A 22,522-nucleotide genomic window follows, 5' to 3' on the forward strand; every position below is an offset into this window, starting at 1 on the left:
AACACTCTTACCTGTTGTGAGAGTAAAACCATCATAATTAATGTTTGGCTGCGAGCGAAAGCTTAATTAGATGTTGAAACGCCTGGTATAATTTCAACAGTATTTGTTCCAAGAATTTATTGTATGCCTGGCAAGCAAATGCAACATTTCTCCATCAGACTGTGTACTGATGATGCCTTAAATGGTCTGACATTTTGAAAGATGAGTGATTCCAGAGGTAATGCCAATATTTAAAGGGTGAGCACAGTCAAAATTGTAGAACAACCGAGTTGAGGCCTAAGGGAATTCTGCCATTTATTGCAGCTGGTTGTAAGCGTGAGAAGTTAATTGCTGCATTTACCAAACTCAACTGCACACTACCAGTGCTTCAAAAGTGCTGAAATAATAATGATCTCCTCTTTTTTTCTTATCTTACATTTTCTCACATTTTTCCTGTTCATCTGAGCCAAACACAGATGACTAATCACACAATGGTACACATAAAGGAAAAGCACTTTATTTTAATTGAAGTGGCTGCATAAATTTCAACGGAACAAAGTATAATGATTCACGCGTCAGTACGTTTTCTTTGCAACAAGCTGCATATAGAAACGAACCAAGCAAGCGAATTGCATCTACGAAGTGACTAACCACTATGGAAGTGCTCACGCATGCGCACAGGCTCCTGTTTACCCCCATACCTCCCCTCCTACACACCAAATCATAATGACAGTGACTGCTCATCCCTCCGGCTGCCTTCCTCGTCAAAGCTGGCCCAGATTTCATCAGATTATACAAATGACATCATCAAGAGTGTGTGTGTTTTTGTGCATCTGCGTGTATGGCTGTATTGCGTCAACATCTATTGCTCTGTGTGCAGGAATTTGTGTCTATATGCACATTTCACACTTTCAAAAAGCTTCATGAAAAAAAGCTACGACAAAAGAAATTAGGGGTAAAAATCTACAAAACAAAAATCCACAAAGAGATTTAGACCGGGTTTCTGCACAGTGGCCCGGGAAACACGGCTTGCGTGTAGAAAGTGGACCTGCTGTTCTACAGGCCACTGACCTTCAACAGCTACATACAGTATGTTTACATGCATCTTTGGTGAAAAGAATGATGTGGAAGAGTGGGGGCACTTTGGCATGCACAGAATAATCCCACTGTGCAGCAAGAGACAGGCTCTCGTGACTCAGTCCGGCTTCAGCCATACCGAGTTGCTTCCCTCCTGCTGTGACCATTCACATGCTACAGAAAAACAAGCTTTGATCGGGATCTATTGAAACACTTTGTGGTTTGTGGCCTTCTACACATGGAAGGCATACACTGAAAATAGCTACATTATAAAGGAAAGGGTATCTGTACCAGGGGGCCCTGAAAAAGGAATCCTAACTGAAATCGTGTATATTTGACAAATCATATTCTTTAACTCGTGCTAATTTCATCATATCAATATGATGATCCACCAATATCCAAACCGCATAAAGACCGTGAGAAAAGTGTTTGTTGGCAAAGTGGCATCAAGAAGATCTTTTCTCACTCAGTTTTTTGGAGCCTGAGAAAATGCCCCGGCTTGTCACAGCTATCCAAAGCTATTGGCTAGTGATGACCCTGACTAAGCCATTTTCTGCCGCCTGTGCACTCGTCGCTCTCGCTCTGCCAGAACCGCCAAGGAGATTTGGGTGTCCTCACAAATGCCAGTATTTCATGCTTTCGACACGCAGGCTTTCACTGTCTGTCTGTCTGCCTGGCAGCGCGGAAAGCATTTAGAGGAGTGGGGGAAAAAAAATAAAAAATCCAGCATCCTCTTCTCTACAACTTGCCAATTATGCTACAAAGGCTTGCCTGCCGTCCATAATGCATTGGATACGTCTCATCCCAAAAAGGGACAATGTCATTAATTGATTTGCTGTCTGATCTTAAATTAGTGAGTAAGTGGATGTCTGTCTGTATTTTCCACTTGTTCTTCGCTTTGATGTTGCAAACACGAGCACAAGCCACGCATATCTGCGGAGCCGAGGACTTGTGAATTTATAATACGATCTTGAGCCATCTTATCCATGCTGTCGGAACAGAGTTGGGGGAAGGAAGCGTAATGGAAATGAATATTCAAGTATGGGGTGGATGAAGGAACTTGTCAGGTACTTGAGTGGTTTGATCTGCCCCATATCAGATAATACCTTCTATACATTATGCTATGAGGATGACACAAACTCAACCAAGAGTCTTTTTGAAACAAATGCGTTGCAAAACAAGGTTAGAAAAACTGTACATGTTCGGGGATACACAGTTAAAGCTTATAGTTTAGATATCTATGAATCATCAAGAACAAATGAAAACATTCATGTTAGACTGTCAGTGTTTGATTCCATCTTAATTTGTGGTGTCAATCTCAGCTATGAAAAAAGCAGCAATATAATACGCAGTATAATAATTGAGCTTGGTAACTTTTGTAGGCTGTGAATTTGTGTTTGCTGAACTTGTCACAGAAACTTGGTCTTTAGATCACTGCAGCACTCCAACAATTATCAATTCGTACACTCACTTTTGAATGTGTGTGTGCGAGACTTTGTGGGGGTGTGTGCGGTGTAGTGATGCAAATAAAAGCGCATTGTGTTGAAGCAACAGACGCTGTCCATGGTGCTGAAGTGACTCCTCCAAGCTCCGCAAGCTTTCATACGGAGCTATTCATTCATATTTTCCTTTTTGCTTTCATCTCTTTGCTTCCTCATTCAGCACACAAACACACACAGAAACCACCACTTAATTTCAACCCCCCCCCCCAAAAAAGACCATAATTTGATCTCCTTGCAAATCTGCCATCCTGAAATCCATCCAAAACCACTTTTATCATGTATATCTAGATTATCTATACTAAAAATGGCATGTCCCTGAAAAGGCTCAGTGAGAATATGGGCGTAACCGGTGACCTGAAAAAGTGGCGACCAATAACAGGACGGGAAGCCGGCTAATTCCACAGCAGCCCTGTCGCCCAGCTCACGGGGCCAGACTGATGCCTGACCTCCAGCTGTCGGCCCATTTTGTGCTCAATTAGCAGAAAACTCTCCCCGTCGCACATGTGCAAAGATCTCACCGCATGTGACCCTTTTCATCCATTACTTATAAATCTACACTCTAAATATCTCTGCCACTAAAGAGTGGATGCGGATGTCAAGAGATGAGACAGGCCAAAATGGAGGTGACGGGAGAGGAGGGGTCTGCTGACTCATTCTCCCCCCTGGCCCTTCTGCAGGTGGAGAATTTGGAGCGAGGCGATATTTGCTGTCACTCAGTTGCCAGGACGATTTAAGCTGGTAAAGAGGAAACAACTATTTTTAAAAAGTCAACTTTGTAGGGAAAAGACAGCACCAAGGCCACATTTTTAAAATCACACTCTTTTCATTTCTGCCTGCTTTTATTGTCCATCTTCAGGAGTGCCTTTTAACATTTACTTTTATGTTGATTCTGTTTGTTCACTCGAACAATATGACAAAGTTAAAAAGTAGATATGACCATTTTTGTCTCTTCCTGTGGGTAGGAAAATGACTAACACTGGCTGAGTCTGTGTGAGTCGCATGTGCCCCTAAATTGTCACCACGTACCCACTGTAGTACTCTAATGGAGCTCAAGCCGTTTTCAAACCAAATTGATATTGTTAAAATAATAAATGAAGGAAAATGGTCTCTTGTGAATGCAGAAAAACAAGCTCTCACGCATCCTGATGACAAGCAGTACCAAAAGAAAATAGACGGGCAATTTAGATGATTGGCTATAAATAGAGCTCTGTCCTTCAGTGTACATCGATGCTGCTTATTAGATTGAGAAGAAGGTTTTCCCCTCCCACCTCCCTCCAATCCCACCACCTTGGCATCGCTTGTGTTTTGGCCTGGCACCACAGATTGGGCCCCTCCTCCTTTCCTCTCCTTTGCAGCCAAGACAAAACACGCGGATTTATGGCTGAACTTAAAAGCGCCACACAAGGAGTAGCATTTGTTTTTCTCCGCTTCTTGTTTCACACAGTCTCGTGACGGTCTCCTAGGAAATCCTGAACAAAAAACTGATACCAGTCAATTTGTCTTTGAGTTTCCGTAATCCAAAAATTAGGTTTCCCATTAAATTGAGAGATATTCCAGCAAATGATCAAAATGTGATATTTCACCAAGTTCCATGTTGGTGATTTTAGGAGCCTTGAATGCAAATGAACTGGAGCAGTGGTTTTCACAGTGATGGGCTCCAATTGTTTAGTCTATTGGAATAAAGAGAATTCAATAATTATTCAACCAAAACATGCTTTTTTTTTCACTGTACATACTGTAAGTGTAATGGGAACAAATTATAATTGTAAAATAAGCTTGAGTACCACACAGGTACAGTCAGCAGAAGATATATGCTTTTTATTGCCTACTACGGTGTGAGATGAAGCATGTGCAACGTGAGACCTGGGTTGGGAGGAGTACAGGTGGTTCAAGAGGGTCTCCTGCATCTTCAAATCCTCCTTAACTGGATAAAGGTAGAAAACACTGAACAATAGGTTTTATTGAAATGTGACAAAAACACTGAGTGTTGGGCAAAAGGGCTACAAATGAATGATCTCCACTTGTGCAAACACTGAAATCACTTTGCTGCACACACTGACACTCGTGAATCACACGGGATTGAAAGCAAACACGACAGTAATTTTAAGGCTGCACGATCATCAATACCATCAAGTTGACAGTCACATTTGGTTCTTCTTTGGACTTGTTTCTGGACAAAAACAACCCTCAGCACTAGCACCGGGCATTCACTTATTCACAATCTGACACACACATACAGTCGCCATCTGTCACGTTGTAACCTCCCCAAGCTCGCCTTTCCTCGCCGTCCCGCTGGGACACATGCTCACTAATGATTCCATAACTTTGTTCCCACCTCATTACGACAGCTAGTAAGCACCGTGGCTAGATTTACCACTTCGCGGTGGACTAGCAGGGTAGACTCATCCGCTTGACAGCCGTATTGATTCACCGCGTCGTGACGAACCGACCAGCGAAGCTGCGTGGTTGCAGTGCTGACCCTCCACCTGCTTCCCAGCGACTGCCGTCATGATGACCATCTGCCTCGTGCCCTTCTACATCTGACAATAATGCCGTAATGGCTATGATCAATATTTTACTGACATATGTTCTAATTCAAAATAAATAAATACATCTGCAGTCAATAAGAGGCTGAGGTGCACAACAGCTTTTGAGGTTGAACAGGCTACAATCAGTACACGCTGACTGATGTGTTTGGACGCACGCGCATCTATAGTTGAAGGCCACCCGGGAAAAAAATATCATAGAAAAGGAAACACAATCAAAACAAAACCAAGGACTTGAAGACCAGCAAGAACGGGGAATTTGTGCCAAATTGGCTCCACGGCAGAACACTTTCGAGAGATGGAGCATGAGCAGGTTTCCTCTGCAGTAAATATACTGTATAGTGCTTATGCACAATGTCTCCATAGAATTTCAGACCAGCAAAATAAATCTAAAATCACTAAGCTCCTCCTGTTGCCAAAGGGCCTCCTTTGAATGCAGCCAGAAACATTTCAGTGTTTGCAGCTGCTCTGCATGATTATTTCAGCCCACTGGGGAAAATCTCCAGGGGAGCCTCATCAAAATAGAAAAAAGGAAGGAAGAAAGTAAGACAGCCAGTACAGAGCTCAGTGTGAAATGAAGTGCTCTTGCTGTCTGGGGTAAAACAGTGAGCCACTGAGGTGGAGCCTGAATTAGATTAGTGAGGGACAGGAGTTAGCGTGTCGATGTCGGGCAGTAGGGGGCTGCTACCATCCAGCAAACTAGCCCGATGACCTTTTGGTCGAGAGATGACCAGTTGGTCTTTGGAGAAGATAATCCCCAGAAAAGCTGGTCTTACAGACCGAATAATGTTCTCCCCCACTCACACACAAACACTAGAACTGCACATACAATGGCGTTTGTTTGTGTAATGAATTTTTTCTAAATTAAGTGCTGGTGTGAGCTCATGGCATTGCATCATATGTGCAGCACAAAAGGAGCCACCATTACTTACAGAGCTCTTGGTCAGGGTGCTGATTTTAAAATTTTTTGAAATGATGTAATATCTTCACAACGACAGAGGGGAACAAAGAAGATACAGTACTCCTGCATGATTCATACATATATATACGCATCCAAATGAAGATTTTTAAAATTAGCAATAAGAGCGATGTGACAGTCTTCAAACATGAAGCCTTGTGCACTTGTGTGCCTCTTCCACAAAACGCATTAGCTGTCTCCTCCTTGTTCTCCCGCTCCCATTGCCTCCTCATTCATTGGCCCTTGTGCCTGATTTAGCCAGTGCCTTGGGCCTGCAGCAACTGGCGGTGGTATAGAGGGCCATGTAAATGTCACCGTCTCAGAGGCTGTGCTCTGCAGAGCGTGAAATGAAATCTGGCAGAGTTTTAGGGCCCTGCCTTCCCTCGCATGGACATTCCACAGTACATCGGTCCTATATAAGATTCCACCACATGTTATGATGACATCCAGACCCCCCGCCTGCTCACTATATTAATTATTGAAGTGTGAGATCATGTGTTTGCAGTCATTTCAGTGTGGAAATAAACACGACTGCGATTATTAGTTCAAAAACAGATTATAATTGCTGTCATGTGAAAGTTAGCATCACTAATCTAAACTAATCCTATGGATAATGCAACCATATCAAGATTAGTGTATGCCGAGTCCATGCACTGCACACACATAATGGGACAAATGCAGCGGATTTAGAAACAGCGTGTTACAAATCTAAGCTTCCTATGTAATCAGTTAAATGTCAATCACATAACTTCTGCTTTTCAAACTTTAAAGAAGAAGAGCCGCATGAGCTGTGAATGTGCACAGAGGGACGACGGATAGTTCATCATTTCACCGCAGAAAAAGTTCCCCAGAGGTTCCCTCAGCTGGGAAGATTGGCAGTATGCCTGAGGGGTCGTCTCTCAATTAAAATGAAAAACACGAGGGGGCTTTCATCCCACACTGATGCCATTTTGGATGCGAAACAACTGTATCAAGCCTCTCTGCACTGTGAGCGCTGCCTCAGACCAGCTCCCGTGGGTAGCCAAGGATGGGATCAGAGTAAGCCTGTGTACCGTGCATGAAAGGCTTAAAAATAGGGGAAAAAGGGCAAAACAAATAAATAAATAAAAAAATCAGTGGTTAATGCATTACAATGCCCATGTGCCGTTCAGGACACACAAGCCATCCTTCCTTAGTGCTGTAAGCGTTTAGATGAGCTCAATGAAAAACTCATATTACACTCTATTCAAAAGTGATGAGATCAATTAAAGCCTGTCATCACAAAATATCTACCCTTTAAAATGCCCATTGTTAAAATGACCCTCTATTGCTTATCACGTCTCTTCATCTCTCAGCCAGGCACTTAAAGCCAGGCACTTACGGACATTCACAAATAGGTTCCTCCATTCCATTTAGAGCTGTACCTTCTGCAGCTTATCTTGTGTAACGGCCTCTTAAATAAATCTCCTTGCTTTAAATACACAAGAGCTGCGCACACGGAGGCTTTCTTCAACGTTGAGTCACATGACAGTCTGGACCTCCCGTGAAGACTGACTGGTACGTGACCTACAAATACCAACTGTTGTGTATTGGAGAAGCGAAAGGTTGTTTAAATATTTAAGATCAACATTTAACAGACCGCGGGGAGCTGAGCGAATCCTGCGTTTCAATAAAACAATATTAGCCGACTGTAAAGTACTTCATCATTAACCAAAACCTTCAAGACACATAAACCAGGCCCTGTGGAACAATAACGTGTGACAGCTTTGTGGAGCCACACTTGCCTCTGAGCTTTAAAAACAGAGAAATAAAACTGTGATCACGCGCGCTGGCTTGCTGCGTGACAGTGCCCGACCACTCATACGGTAGTCAGTGCAGGGGAGATCTTCGTCATGCCCCTGATTCATCGTCATCCTCCTTTCGCTGTCACAGCTAGTGAGAGGTGGCCAGGCCAGCTGCTACAGGGTGCTGCAGAGAGCCACGGCATGGAGAGATGTTGGCAGGTCAGGAGAAGCCCCCCTCACTGGTCCTCCAAGCCAATTCTCTCAAAACTGACACTGTGACTAACAGCAATGTGCACAGTCCAAAGGGGAAGGGAGAAATCCTTGATGGTAACTGGGGTAAATGAAGTAAAGCAGAATCTCTCTCACGTTTTTATTTCTAACAAATTCCCATAATAATGTCCTTTGAATGTACAGTACAATTGTGATATTTCTCCATGATTACTTGATATCAAAAAAATTTAATGAGTATATTAGAAAGGAAGTATATCATTTTAAGAAAGTGGGCACAGTTATGAGCAGTTTTACTCAAATTATTGAAACTTGGTTAGTGAATACAATCATCAATCTCTTCTTTGAAAGTAAGAGCAAACAAGGAGTTACTTGATAAGTCTGTGTACTAATGAGGGCTTGAATAATGTGCCCATACCGGTGTTGCTGTGACACTTAACTGAGCTGCCACAACTCTGGGTGAGTCGGATAGCTTCTTCGTTCATATAGTTCAGCTGAAGTCATTTGGGGGGAAAATGCAGTAAGACATTGATCATTGTGACAAATATCTCTTCCTTACGACGAAGGGAGTTATTCAAATAAATGCTGCTTCATAAATGAACAGCGATCATTGATCTAATCAACATGCATGCATTTGATATTACTCCGAAATAAACCCAGCAATATAGAAAGTTTGAATAATTTCAATTCATGCCACTTTCAAATCTACTTAAAATGACCATCATCCTGCCAATCGAATTTTTTGTTTTATACTTTTTCAAATATCAACATGCAGACAGGCCGTTTAAAAGTAATGTAATGTTTATTTATGATACAATATAGGATTTAAAAATCACAAATACTATGAAAACAAGCTAATGTTTCTGAAACAGAGTTTTGGATGGACATTTCAGCTTTGTTCATAATTAAGGCTACTTTATGAAACAGTAACAGAACTCCATTAACTTCATGAGCAGGGCTTAGATAGACAGGAACTCTGCAGCTCTATAACTGTTAAAGTACGTCAAAAGTAAAGTGGAGTAATCTCACTAAAACTTCGGGATGCGTTACCGCTTTACTCATTGGAAGAGTTATTAGTATGTTACTCTAAAAATAGGTAGCTTTATTGTGATAAATAAAGTGATATAAAGTGACAGTTTCGATTAAAAAAAAACACCAAAATACACAAAATCACCAAAATATAAAACGACACTGGATATTTTTTCATCATGCACCGATAGTAATGAGTAATTGAATGATGCAGGCTGTCCAATTCCCCACTCCTGTCACAAAAATATGTCACATGAAGATACCTTCAGTTCCATTTTTATGAGAAACGGCGGCCTACTATTTGCAAAACATGGAAGTCTCATCTAATATAATTATTACTCTGTATGCAAAGTGGCTGCTTGCATCAGAGCTGGATTGCAAAATCCCTCATCAGTGTCGGGGAGTGATGAATGTAGCATTAATTTGCCTTTGCAGGATGTGACACCTGTACTGTGTGGAGGTTAAATGGGCTGGCATGACACTGGTGGTCCGACTGATCACCCCCATTCAGGCAGCTAAGCCATCGAAATACATTTCCCAGTAAAATAATTCACGGAGGCTACGCATTAAAAAACACCTTGACAGAATATTGGGAGAATAGCAGGAGCTATTAGTCTGTCTCAGGGATCAGACTGTAGAAGGAATTTGCTCAGAAATACTCGATATGTGTGACTAAATGTTTTCACCTGGCATCGATCGAGTACAGAATCAGCCAATTATTTGGTCAAAAAAAGATCCTTGAGCAGTTTAAAAAAAAAAAAAGGGCTGTCATATTAGAATCATAATGCTAAAAGCATTAGCACGACACAGTATTACTTTCCAAAGTTAAATCAATACTTTATTGCATGGGGGCTCAAGCCAAAACAGTAAGATCATGTCAAAAGCTTCTCAAAAGAAACGTCAACCCTCCTTTCATCACTGTCAGTTACGTGAAACCTTGGCTTTCTTAAGCCTTCATTGTTAAATGAACGAGAGCTCCTGCCTTCAACGTGTAAACACACTGATGTAAAAGTACTAATGGATGTAGCCGTTGGGTTTTTATTTTCAGATTTTAATCCATGAAGAATGTTTGGAATTACAATGGAGAAAAAAAAAAAAACTAGATTAATTGTACAAACAATAGCATAATGTCACTTTGGAGGTCAGGCATGTGCATAATATGCTTCTGCTTTTAAATATTCCTAAAAAAAAAAAAAAAAAAAAAAAAAAAAGGTTCTTTCTGCCCACTCGCATACAAAGCCCTCCCAAGTGAGGTGAAAAAGGGCTACACTCAGCTTAAAAAGGGCTTTTCACATACAAAGAGCGTGAAACTCGGGAGTGAAAAAAAAAAAAAAAAAAAAAAAAAGTCAAACTGTGGACCTTTAATGGAAAATCATTTGTACAGCTTGACTGCCATTTGACTTGTGAAGAAATGTAATATTCTGCTGAGGTTAAAATAAAGGTGGAGGGACCATCATCATGAATAAATGAAAACACTCGAGTCAGACCCTCCTAGAATGAAATCGTGGGCATTGTGGATCAATGTTTAGGTCCAGCCAATTCTATCGGCTCCAATTTGTGTTTGTGTTGGTCAGATTTCATCTTCCAAATATTTCAAACGGCCTTTTCAAGAATGAGGCCATTTTTTTAATGCACATGAGGATATTTATTATCTTACTAAAATGTATATACGGCTGCAACCTTTGACAGGGATGTAATTTTCTGATACAGTTGATCTAATTACACAAGACTCTACAAAGTAAATTGGAAATGAAGAAAACTAGCAGCCTGGGAAAAGAAAGAAGGTGATTTTTTCCTATTTAAACGGGTGTATAAGTGTTTAATTTTCTGTTGATGAGCAGGAGACTAATTCAATTGCTGCCGTTCTAATTCAAACACTACATTTTCGCACAACAGTCAGATATATAACAAGCTGATCGAGCAAAACCAGCTCAATCACCCTTCAAGTGCAGGTAAAGGCCACATCCACATGCAGCTGGAATACACTGCCAGCATGAAACATAAATGTCTATACTTATTGGATTGCAGGTAATGCAATACTGAATCATGAGTTTATATAGGGTTCATTGTGAGCCGCTGCTTCCACCATTAAACCACAAATCTGCTTGGTATAGAGACATTATTAATGGCATCAGGTCTGCAGGTGACCATACACTCCACAGCACTATATTAAACCCATGCAGACAGAGTTATCTCTGGGATGACTTTCTCCCAGAAGAGGCATTTGTGTGTCTGCGCTTCCCCGATCCAGGCCCTCGCCTTGCCAGCAGGGAGGACTATCACAATCGGGCTCCATCAATAGGACTGTTTAAACAAGCCAGGAAGCAAGCGGAGAGTTTTATTCAGGACGGCAACAATAATGGGATGTGCGTGCTATCACCCCCACACACAAGTTCAGCAACACATTTGAAAATTGCTTAGCATTCAGCGGCTGATTCCAGCACTGAAAGGGATACGCATCTGTACCGGGATAGAGAGCGAGGGAGAGTGTGTACGGGCGGTGCTTCCCTGTGTCTGGCCGAAAGCCTCCTTGGTGGATTATGTTACCAAACAATGGCAGTGGCCTTTCACAGTAGGAGCGTGCTCCAATAGCTGGGAGGCATACAAACATGCCTCTCGTCCCCTTTCGCTCGCTCTCCCACCAGACATCCTCTCCTGGCAAAAACGGATTTACAGTATGTCTTTACAAATATGGGAGTCCTCATTTCTGGTGAGATCAAAACGAGCAAGCAATTGGGGCGGCATGGCTCGGTTGCTAGATCGGTGTTCTCCCAATCGGAAGGTTGCAGGTTCGATTCCCATCTCTGCCTTCCTACATGCCGAAGTGTCCTTGAGAAAGACACTGAACCCCAGAGTGTGAGAGTGGTTGGTGGTTGGAGGGGCCGGTGGTGCAGATTGGCAGCCTCGCTTCCGTCAGTCCACCCCAGGGCAGCTGCGGCGACACACTTCGCTCACCACCATCAAGAATGGAGTGAATGAATAATGCAATGCAAAGCGTCTTTGAGTGTCAAGAAAAGCACTATATAAAACCAATGCGTTATGATCATTAATCACACCAAAGCATTTCATCATCACACTTCAAATGAATGTTAGTGGGGGGGGAAAAACACACCTGTCATAGGACTGTGGACTGATAATGGTGTGATAAGACATAACACTAAGCAGTGTGTGTTTACGCTATATACACACAATTTCAATACAGAGAGCAACTGCCTGAGGCATAAATTGTAGTATGACCCGCAGGCAAGAGCGGGCATGAAGGGAAGCTGTAATGGCAAGCAATGCTCTTTATCAGCAACTTAAAAGCTGCTGCTGCGCACACAGAATTGCACTCTGCCTCCTGCTTCAGTCTGGTGTCAGACTACAAGGTTTTGACCCTCGTATTAATTTTATTTATCCGGTAAATGACTGTGTCGGCTGAATGAACAGGTTACGCCATTTGTTGACATCAAAGGGCTCCAAACAAAAAGGAAACATTAGATATGTTTCGGCGAAGGAGGTGATTTTTTAACCTACAATTTCCCAAATGGGAGATAATCTTAAAAGAGGGGTATTAGTACATTTTAAATGTGCAGTGACTCTCATTTAACTCAAGTGCAATCTGTCGTGGTACACTGAGGCCTCTTTTATAGGCAATGGCACATTCCCAATGAGGCTTTATGTATCAGTGAGTAAAAGCTTTGGAGAATTCTGCTCAGTCTGAACCTTGTAGTTTGTATCTCAAAGACAGAAGGTTCTCCACTGGTGTCCCTGAAGTAGTTCATATAGCCTAATATTTAAAAAAAAAAAAAATAAATGAAAGAAAGAAAGAAAGAAAGAAAGGAAAAAAAAAATCACAGGAGCGGAAGCTGAAGAAATTAAATTGGCCTGCTGACAGCCCCCACACAACCAATCTAAGCAGCTAAGAGTGCCAGAATGTGTGCAGGCTGAGATTACTGGACCAGCACAGGAGTGCTTCAAGAGTCCCCTTAAGCCAAACGGGTACAAGTCTTCTCATTGCAAGAGCGAAGCCTCAGAAACAGAAGATGCCTTGTCCTCGTAAGTGAGCCCGCGGAGAAGCAACACGACGTAGTGGAACCTGACAGGGCTCGGCCCAGTCGAACAGTGCAGCGTAATTAAAATTCAGCAAAGAAAAGAATGCGGCCTGGATTTACAGCGCATCAGAGAATACAGCAATAGCTGACTCATCATTGCTGTCATCCAAGACCATCATTACAACACGACGGTGACTCCGAGCCCGCGCTAATAAAAACCTGAGGGGGGGACAAGTTATGAGTAACAGCCGTGTCATCACTGCGCAATGCAAAATCGTCTTTGCCGTCATCCTTCCTTATTTGTATTGTAAACCCTCGGGGAGTTAGAAAGCAATATTTGTGCCACTCCTACTCTTACACTCCTTTCTTCCCTTCTGGTCTTCTCCAATCTGATGGTCCTTTAACAAATTCATTTTAATTTCATGGCTCCCTAAGCAATCCCAAACAAAAACAAACATTTCCAGTGGGACTGCCTGCGATGACACATTTACATCTGGATATTATCTGCATAATTAAGTAAGACTTGCTAGTTCTGTAAGAAGTGTAAAACATATACAGAGATTTGAAAATATTCACCCTCTTATCTCACCTCCAAAGTATCCTTAAATATTCAAATGGCAGCAGTCGGCCAGTAGCAACTGTGGCAACGTTTGCAGATATTTTGCAGCAGAGCAGATCTCATCATGTTTTAACTAAACAGGAGCTACTTAGTTCAACAAAAGCACAACACAGGCAAGGAGCGGGAAAAGCCCGTCACTAATTGACGTGCAATTAAAAAGGCGGCAGTCACAAGAGATCCTGAAGTGTGTGGATTCTGAGATTGTCATCATCTGTGAAACACGGCGGTGCGCATGGGAAAGATGCAGAGGGAAGCTCCGAGCGCTGATAACAGAACCAAGACAAAAAAGGAAGCTAATGATGCACAGGCTCAGGGTTTAGAGTTCAGTGCACAGTCCGTCATTATCCGACAGGCCAAGAGGAAAGGCAGCTAATGATCACTCCAACACTCCATCTCAACGGTGGTATGAAGCCACCGCAGTCATTCATATGAGAGACACATGAGTCTCTAATGGGCGAGGGAACAGGAAGGGAAGCAGATGCTGGGGCTTCGTGTTTAACAAGGAAAACGCGCACGTTTATGGTTTTAAGGAAAAGGAACTGGTACCGGGGGAAGATCAACAGATTGGGGGATTGTTCACTGCTTTTTTTTTTTTTTTTTTTTTTGAGATAACAGAATGTACTCTTAAAAATGTCTGCCTTGCTATGACTTTCCTTTTTAAGCGGGAATGAGATAAAGAAGGTAACACGAATGAGAGAAGAAGCAAAAAAAATAAAACAATCTTCATATGCATCTCTTGTTCTATAGCGGGGTCACCTGATTCCTGGAAGATCTGTGTGAGCTACAGCTTCCATTTAATATGCACAGTCCCTTGTTATTTGAAAGCTTATTTCATTTTTCTGGATTCATGATGACTTTTTCCATACTTGGTTGACCTCGTGGCCCTGATCCCTTCATCTGACTGTTGCTCTACCTCCACTGGCGCTGGAACAACAAACGCAATGTTTTGTTTTCCTGAATCCCTAACACACACACACACACACACACAAACACACGCACACACAAATTACTGGGTGTATTCTAATAGCATATAATTTTCAGTTACACCAAGAGCCATTAACACAGCTTTATTCCTGCAGACAAACTGGCCGTGCATTTACATCAGACAAGTGATCCATTCATTTCACAGCTGGAGTTAGTCTAGGGAGTAATTTACAGATGCATTGTTGTTCATTTGTGCTCACTGAATTGTGCAGGGCTACTACTAGAGGCAATGTTTTGATGACTGGAAACACAATCAGCTCAAAGCAGAGCTGTATGCTGACTCCGAGCAACATTTTCAAGTACAATCAGTGGCCATGGAAGCCGAGTTAAACCCATAAATCAAGCTTGTAAGCAAGTTTGTGCTGAGCTGCTGCACTTCAGAGTCTTTGTCAGAAAGGAAGACGTCGCCAGATGAGCACATCTAACCTTTGGATGTGGAGAAAGACTGCACATGGTCTGCTGGTCATCGCTGCATCCTACAAGTGGCCCAAGCCTGACCAATTTCTGTTGTTTATTTCAAGCATGAATAAGAATCCAAACGTGCAAAGAAAAGGCGAAAATGTCGTTATCGTAAAATATATATATATATATAAATACAAATATAAAAAAAAAGAAAAGAAAACGCAACCGCAGATGTTGTGGTTTCCGTCAAGGCGCGCGGATGGAGCGATTGGATATTTTACTCTCACCTCATTATCACTCACAGAAAAAGACGCCTGTCATCGTGCCAAAGGTGGAAAACGCAATCAAGCAACTTAGTTAAATTGTGCATCTTGTCATTTCTTCAAGTGTCCTCGGCGTCAGAGAAAGTTGTGAGAATGTAAACATGCGATGCAGTAAATCATGTCAAACCTGGCAGCACATGTGGAAACGGCATCACGCTGCACAACCAGGAAAGTGTCAGTCGAAACGTGTTCTGATAGAAGAGATAATCGCTCTGAACTGATGACAGGTGCAAACAAATTGTCACTGCAGGATGAATGAAACGTGGGGGAAACAATTTGCGCATTTGCTCCCTACCTTGTCAACAACAGGAGACGGTCCGACAGTCGCCTTGAGACTAAATCCGGCCAATTCTGCCAAGATTGCTTCTTAATTTCGAGGCTATTAAGAGTCCGGATTGATCATGTAGGACGTGGCTTGGATAGTAGGGTCCCACAGACTGTAGTATCTTCCTGTATCTCTCCGTCTGCGGGATGCGGAGGCTTCAGTGGACGTATGAACCAGCGCTTCACATGAACGGGCGAAAGAAAAATGCGGCACGGATCCTACTGGATCCGGATCCGCCTCCACGTTACACACAGCCACGTAACAAACTCCAGAGAAGAAGAACAACATTCTGCAGTCATAAATTTACAAATAAAAGTACTTGAATGCATTTGGGAAAAATGCTGCAAAATCAATAAAAAAAACAAAAAACATCTGATTCACCCACAAATATCTCATTTGAGTTTAAAGGATAAAACATATAATTGTTGGTATTTCTCAAAAACACTGATATTACATAATGTCTATGGCCAATAAATAATTTACATCTCGCCTGTATATGAGTATTTCTTTTTGCCTGTGCTGCGTTCCAATAAACTCGGATCTCAGGATGCCCTAAAAATAAAAGTCATTTCAACAGGAAATTCCTAAATTGGAATGACACCACTTCCTTAAAAAAAAAAAAAAAAAAAAAAAAAAGTAATCATGGTATTCCAATTGATCACAACATTGCAAGCGCCAGTAAAGCTGCTTTTGCACTAAATATGATTTACTTAACTTTTGCAAATATAAAAAATGCTATACGGGTAATTCACAAGAGTATTATAACTTTATTTCAGGTTTATTCATATAGTGTCAAGAACAATGCAGTCCTATCAAGCCACTTTTACAGACAAAAAGTATTTGTATTCAAAGGCGGCACTATATCAGAGTTGCATGAGTCATTGAAATAGTCCCTTAAAAAAAATAAAAAACATGAATAAAACATTGTCTACACAAATGTGTCATACTGCAAGCAGCCATCTTGAAAAGTGAAAGCTCTGACTGTGGCTCTGGTCCCTTCAAGCAGGTAGACACTTGATTAATAACAAGAAACTGCCACTTTCAGGTGGGAGCATTCACTTAAAACAAAAATAACATAAGGGAGACAGGAATATAATGATAATTATTATGACTGTTCTTTTGTAAATTGTAATCATACATATATGGGGGAAATATTTATCTATTTATTTATTCTTTCTTTTAGAACAACTTTTCAAGTAAAAACCATATCTCCGTTTTACAAGTGCAAAATCTTAAGTGGTCACTTGTAGTATAATGACATGTGAATGAATCCATCGTAAAAAAAGATTTGAAGCTCTTGCTCAGCTCATGCATGACCTTACGATTGGAGTTTTATGTCATGCACTGTGTTATTCCTCTACATTTCATTTTGCTTTGTAATATTCACATTTTATGGTTCAGGAAAATGACCAATGTTGATTTTTGTCTCATTTCTATTCTTGTGAGGGACTGTACAAATTAAAAAATGAAGGAAAAGAAGGATATTTGTGAAATGAAAACAGGATCCTTCATGCATGCTAAAAACCTGCTGCAGCTATTTCTGTGAAGATTTTATCATCTTAATCACGAAGACTCACTTAAAAAAAGACACATCATCCACTGAAGAAGAAATAAATGTGCCACAGAGCGCACAGAGACACATCACACAGACTTGTCCCATCACTCTCTGCCTCTCTGTGGCACTGATAGTGTTGAATGACTGGAGGCTACTCTGCTGGGAAAGAACAAGAATCAACAAAGCAGCCCAGCCACTGCTCTGTGCCTGCCAGGCAGCCTAGATGCAATAACAAGGTTTGCATACTTCAGTGGAATATCCCGGGCAACAGAAGCAGCAGCAGCAGCAGCAGCATAGACCGGACGTGCTGTCGGCTTCTGGTGTGTGTTCCTGCCGACTTGGAATGATCTGAGATTTTACCAGGACAGTTGTGCATCCGTCGTGCATGATACACAGGCCTGCTTAGTATGAGACACTGCATAGGAAAAAAAAAACAAACAGTGCATTGAGACGTTATTTGGGGATATTTATCGTAGCCTGGAGCCTTTTCATCAACCGGCAATCAACAATTTTCTTGGTGGCAGTCAGTCAATAAAGGCGTTCCCTGAAAGTCTTGGTGGAATCAATATTTCCCCAGTGACTCAACACACAACTGAGAGATCCAGAGGGAGACAAAAAATATATATAAATCGAGCAATAATGAGTAGCCACATTTGCTCTGTATGCAAATCTGATTGTTTGTTGGTGCTGCTCATGGAGCATTAAGAGCTGCTGGTGAGCTATATTTGAAGAATTCTCTGCTCCTATTCAACCATGCTAATCTAAGATCACATATAACATCGCATCTGACGTCATCTATCTGCATAATGATTTGATCCTGGAAGATCCAGTGTGATGACTGATTTTCGTCTTGAGGCAAACAAAACTGTCACCAAAAGCTGACGGCAGTAAATATGCTGGAGATGTTCTTTGAGAACAACACAAGCCGGTATCCAGAGGCCTAAACGCAGAAGGAGTGTGTATGCTGCGTTTGCAATAATACCGAGGAGCTTGGTTATGTGTGTGTGTGTGTGTGTGTGTGTGTGTGTGTGTGTGTGTGTGTGTGTGTGTGTGTGTGTGTGTGTGTGTGTGTGTGTGTGTGTGTGTGTGTGTGTGTGTGTGTGTGTGTGATGTCTTTAAGGGGAATGAAGTGTTGGTGCAGTGAGTCCCCGAGGAGGCATGTGTGATCTCATTTGCGTCACAGCATCGTGTAAGTACAGTACGCCAGCGACGCAAGTCCACACATCGGAGTGTTTTACGTGGCTCGTGTCTTTCAGGATATGTCAAGAGAGAGAAAACGCAGCAATGCACAGAATGAGAACTAAACAAAAACCTTAGAAACCCAGAGGCATGTCAACAGATGAAGACAATCACAGTAAAATCAGGGTTTTTTTCCAGTCACAGAAAATAAATAAAATTACACATCCTCTTTGCACACACGTTAAATACAGTATAACATAACGTATACGACTGTGTGTGTGTGTGTGTGTGTGTGTGTGTGTGTGTGTGTGTGTGTGTGTGTGTGTGTGTGTGTGTGTGTGTGTGTGTGTGTGTGTGTGTGTTCATGGTTCATTCCTATGATGAAATCCGGTCCGTTTATTACCTCTTTCTCAGCCACAGCATGCAACAGCCAGCCATTTATCATTAATTCATACCAAAGAAGGTTTGCAAACATATGAAAAAAATGACAGAAAGTGCAAAGTAACTGTTTGATTACTCTCACGGTTACCACTGAATTACACTTTGACAGACTCACACAACATTTAACTCCAAGAACACATTTCACTGCATTTCTTGCTTGTTTTATGTCTCTGACTCAGTGTTAGTACAAACACATTTTGAAATGTGATTTTTAATGTTATGAATCTGTACAGGGAACCTTTGGGCTAATAATAAATTTCAATTTTATTTGATGAATCAAATTTATGGTGCTGGTAGATGAAGCACAAGCCACATTTGTGTAAATTATTAATCATTCTAAATCATTAGAAATTCTGCTGATGCTGCCACAGCAATCACAGCCCTGTATGAGAGCAACTCGTAATGAGTATGTTTAGAAATGAGACCAAAACATCAAATAACATCTTTGCTCACACAGATGAATATTACATGGAGAATGCAAACTGAATTGCATAACATTTAGGATGAACACATCACGTTTTTTGTTTTTTTTGTATATGTGGTGGAATATTGATTGAGGCAGCAGCTTGCAGCAGATGTCATCTTCCTCGGCCTTCCTTGACTGCCACTCAGCCTTCTTCTGATGCTGCTCGCAGAACAATTTCAGACTTGAGAGATTAGCAGATCTCGGCTATGAGGCGTGGCTGGGTGAAATCGGGTTCACTGGATTGGAGACTGTAAACACATTCCCACCCAGCAATCCTGATCGATGCCCGTGAAGCAGCCCAGAGGGACATCTGCAAACCTTTGATGTTTCCTTGAAGACTCTATTGCTGTTCGACTTGATTTAATATGGTCCTCCTTGTCTCCCGCTGAATTAATTCCTGCCTGATAAGTGACATGTAAACATCAGTATCTAATTTCATCCTTGCAGTGTATCATGCTCCATACATACATGCATCGCAGTAGCAGGGTGTGCAGCCATACTGCTCTTAAGGTTAAGATCAATCTATAACTTCTTCCTCACACTCTTCATATTACAAGTACAATAAAGAGTGCTATAAAACATGTCTCTCTACTGTCACAGTACATGATGCCTGTATTAGTTACAGTATGCTAACATGTATTCTGCCGCCATTCAAACAGGAGTAAAAGTACCAAGAATAGAAATGGCATTGAAGCTGAATAATTCAGATGCAGGGGATGGAATACACAATGAGTTCTTCTTAAAGCCTCAAAAAAGAAATAAAGAAAAATACAAGCCCCAGAAGTGCTGATATCACTGTGCCACATCGCATCGCACCCCCCCCCCCCCAGCATAGAATATTTGTGGGTTGAATGTGTGTTTTTATGTGGACATATATCATTTTTTTGAGTGTGTGTTTGAGCTGTGACTGTCCGCTCAAGTCAAATGACACCTGGCAGCAAGTTAAATGAATCACATTCGCAGCATCAAGTGTGTTTACTGGCTCCATGTTTATTGGCACACATAAATAAATGAATACTGAGAGAAGAATTACATGAACCAGTAATTATTTAAATCCCAATTCTGCATGTCCATGTGTACAATGTCCACTTTGTTTGTTTTACAGTCGGTGGAATACAACACTGACAATCATTCATCTTTATCCACCTACAAGTGTTTTGAAAAAAAGCTATTCTTTTTTCTACTGAACAAATCAGGTGGTAAATACATTTTTTATAAGATGTTTTATTTCCCACATTTATATATCTTCTTCCCTCCGTGAATCCTGAGTCTCCTGGTTTTGCACTATGGGACTTGTGCTTTTCACACTTCCCTAAACTCTACAAAAGAATTTCATGGGCGAGCATTAAATATTGAACAGCACCAGCGAGAGCGTTACAGCGGGCGTCTGTCAGCACGGCGGAGGAGCAAAGCAGAACAGGATTTGTGGATTAAGACAGCAGCCAGACAATTACACTGGCTGAGATGTAAAGTGCGACATCCTCATTATTGCCCATTTTTTAAGGAGACTATCATTGCAGTATGATGTTGGCAATAATCATTTTTTCCTTATTGTAAATTTCTAACGTCAAACTTAATGACAAACAAAATGAGTTGGTCTTACCAAAAACTCTAAAAAGGACATAGCCTACATATGCAAATGGTGAGCCTCCCTTGACAAACCCTTGCTTGTACAACATTTACATTTATCCTGCCTTTGTCCAATATAAGGCACTTCAATTCAATTCATTCAAATTATAACAGAGCCATCTCATAGTACTTTTCCATCCAAAGAAAAACATAGAAAAAAACTCCCAATCTCACATGAGCAATCATCGGCGACAGATTACAGGAAGAACAGCAAGCCAATCAACATGCTGCAGACCTGATGTTCCAGTTCCACAATCAGAGATCCTGCAGGATGTGGTCCAATTTCACCAGGCAGTACGGAAGATATGTAAATGGCCTAAGTCATAATGTTAGCACTTGATGTCCACTGTTCAGAAGTATGCTTGTTAGCACGAGCAACCTGAGGTTATACATCTTCCTCAGAAACATCCTGCCTCAAGAGGAGACAATTGCAGATGGATAGATCGGCAATCGTCTCCGGGCGCACAAATTGAATTGCTGACCCTTCGGTTGCGGGGACGGCTCAGGATGGTCTCTCTAATAACACTGTTCAACCTTGACATTGCATGTTTTATACATTCCAGAGGGTTCTCATTACAGCTGAGGCTCAAATTGCTCCGAGAGAATCCCCCCACTCCCGGTGAAAAGCTCTTAATATTGTCACCGCAGCAGTGTGTTGTTACTTTCTGTCACCGTGTAGCTGCCATGTCCTTTTGGTTGAGACAGGCAGGAGCAATTCCTGCGCCGACTATTCACTGACAGGTAGAAGGTGCTGGGAGAACCAAACTGTGACTACATTATCTTTGCTTCACTGAACACTTTCTCTTCTCCTCCCTCGCTCTTTGCCCCTTCCGCCTCCCTCTTCTTTTTGTCTGACTGGACCAATGAAAGTGACAGATGTCAGAGGGGCTTCTCTCATACTGACTAAAGACTTTAACCTTGAAAAAGAGCCGGCATTCATCACATTCATCAGAGCCTCTCTTTCTCTCTCTCTCTCTCTCTCTCTCTCTCTCTCTCTCTCTCTACTCCTCCAACCTAAAGGAAAATCAGAAAAATACATTCTGGGAAGATAAATCATTGTGATTTGAAAGCAAGTTGTGCCATGAGATGTATATTTGCCGCGTTTTCAAGTTTCCAACAAGGTAATGAAAGATTGGTTACAAAAGGCCTGTCAAACTGCCCCAACTTGTCAGTCAGTTTCCAGAAAACTGCATAAATTAACGCTAAAATCCCAAGAAAACAACGGTATGAGAGGGAAATATGTCTACTTCTCTGCTAAAGCATCATTAGAAAAACTCCTCATCTGTAATATAGCGAAAAGTCTTTCTGTTAAAACAAAGCATCTCTCTCAAATAATTACTGCAATAACCACTTTTCTTTCTTTCTGGTGGACGTCACAGTGGATGCTGGGAAATGAGGTAACTAATTTAGTTGAATTAGAATTAACACGGTCATCATAAACCTTCGTAGAAAAAGAATAAAAAATATAAAGATAAAGTGTAAG

At 41.6% G+C, this 22,522-nt stretch overlaps 1 protein-coding gene across 1 annotated transcript in view; it reads right to left on the reverse strand.

The window, feature by feature from the left end:
* LOC308125491 (disks large-associated protein 1-like) overlaps nucleotides 1-15,931 on the reverse strand; it is a 60,844-nt gene extending 44,913 nt beyond the window's left edge. The window contains exon 1 of the mRNA XM_080489305.1: nucleotides 15,740-15,931. The gene's annotated coding sequence lies outside the window, so the exon portion shown is untranslated. The remainder of the gene's footprint in view (nucleotides 1-15,739) is intronic.
* Nucleotides 15,932-22,522: the final 6,591 nt, after the last annotated feature.

Source organism: Lipophrys pholis (genome assembly GCF_963383615.2).
Source record: "Lipophrys pholis genome assembly, chromosome: 20".
Lineage (NCBI taxonomy): Eukaryota > Metazoa > Chordata > Actinopteri > Blenniiformes > Blenniidae > Lipophrys > Lipophrys pholis.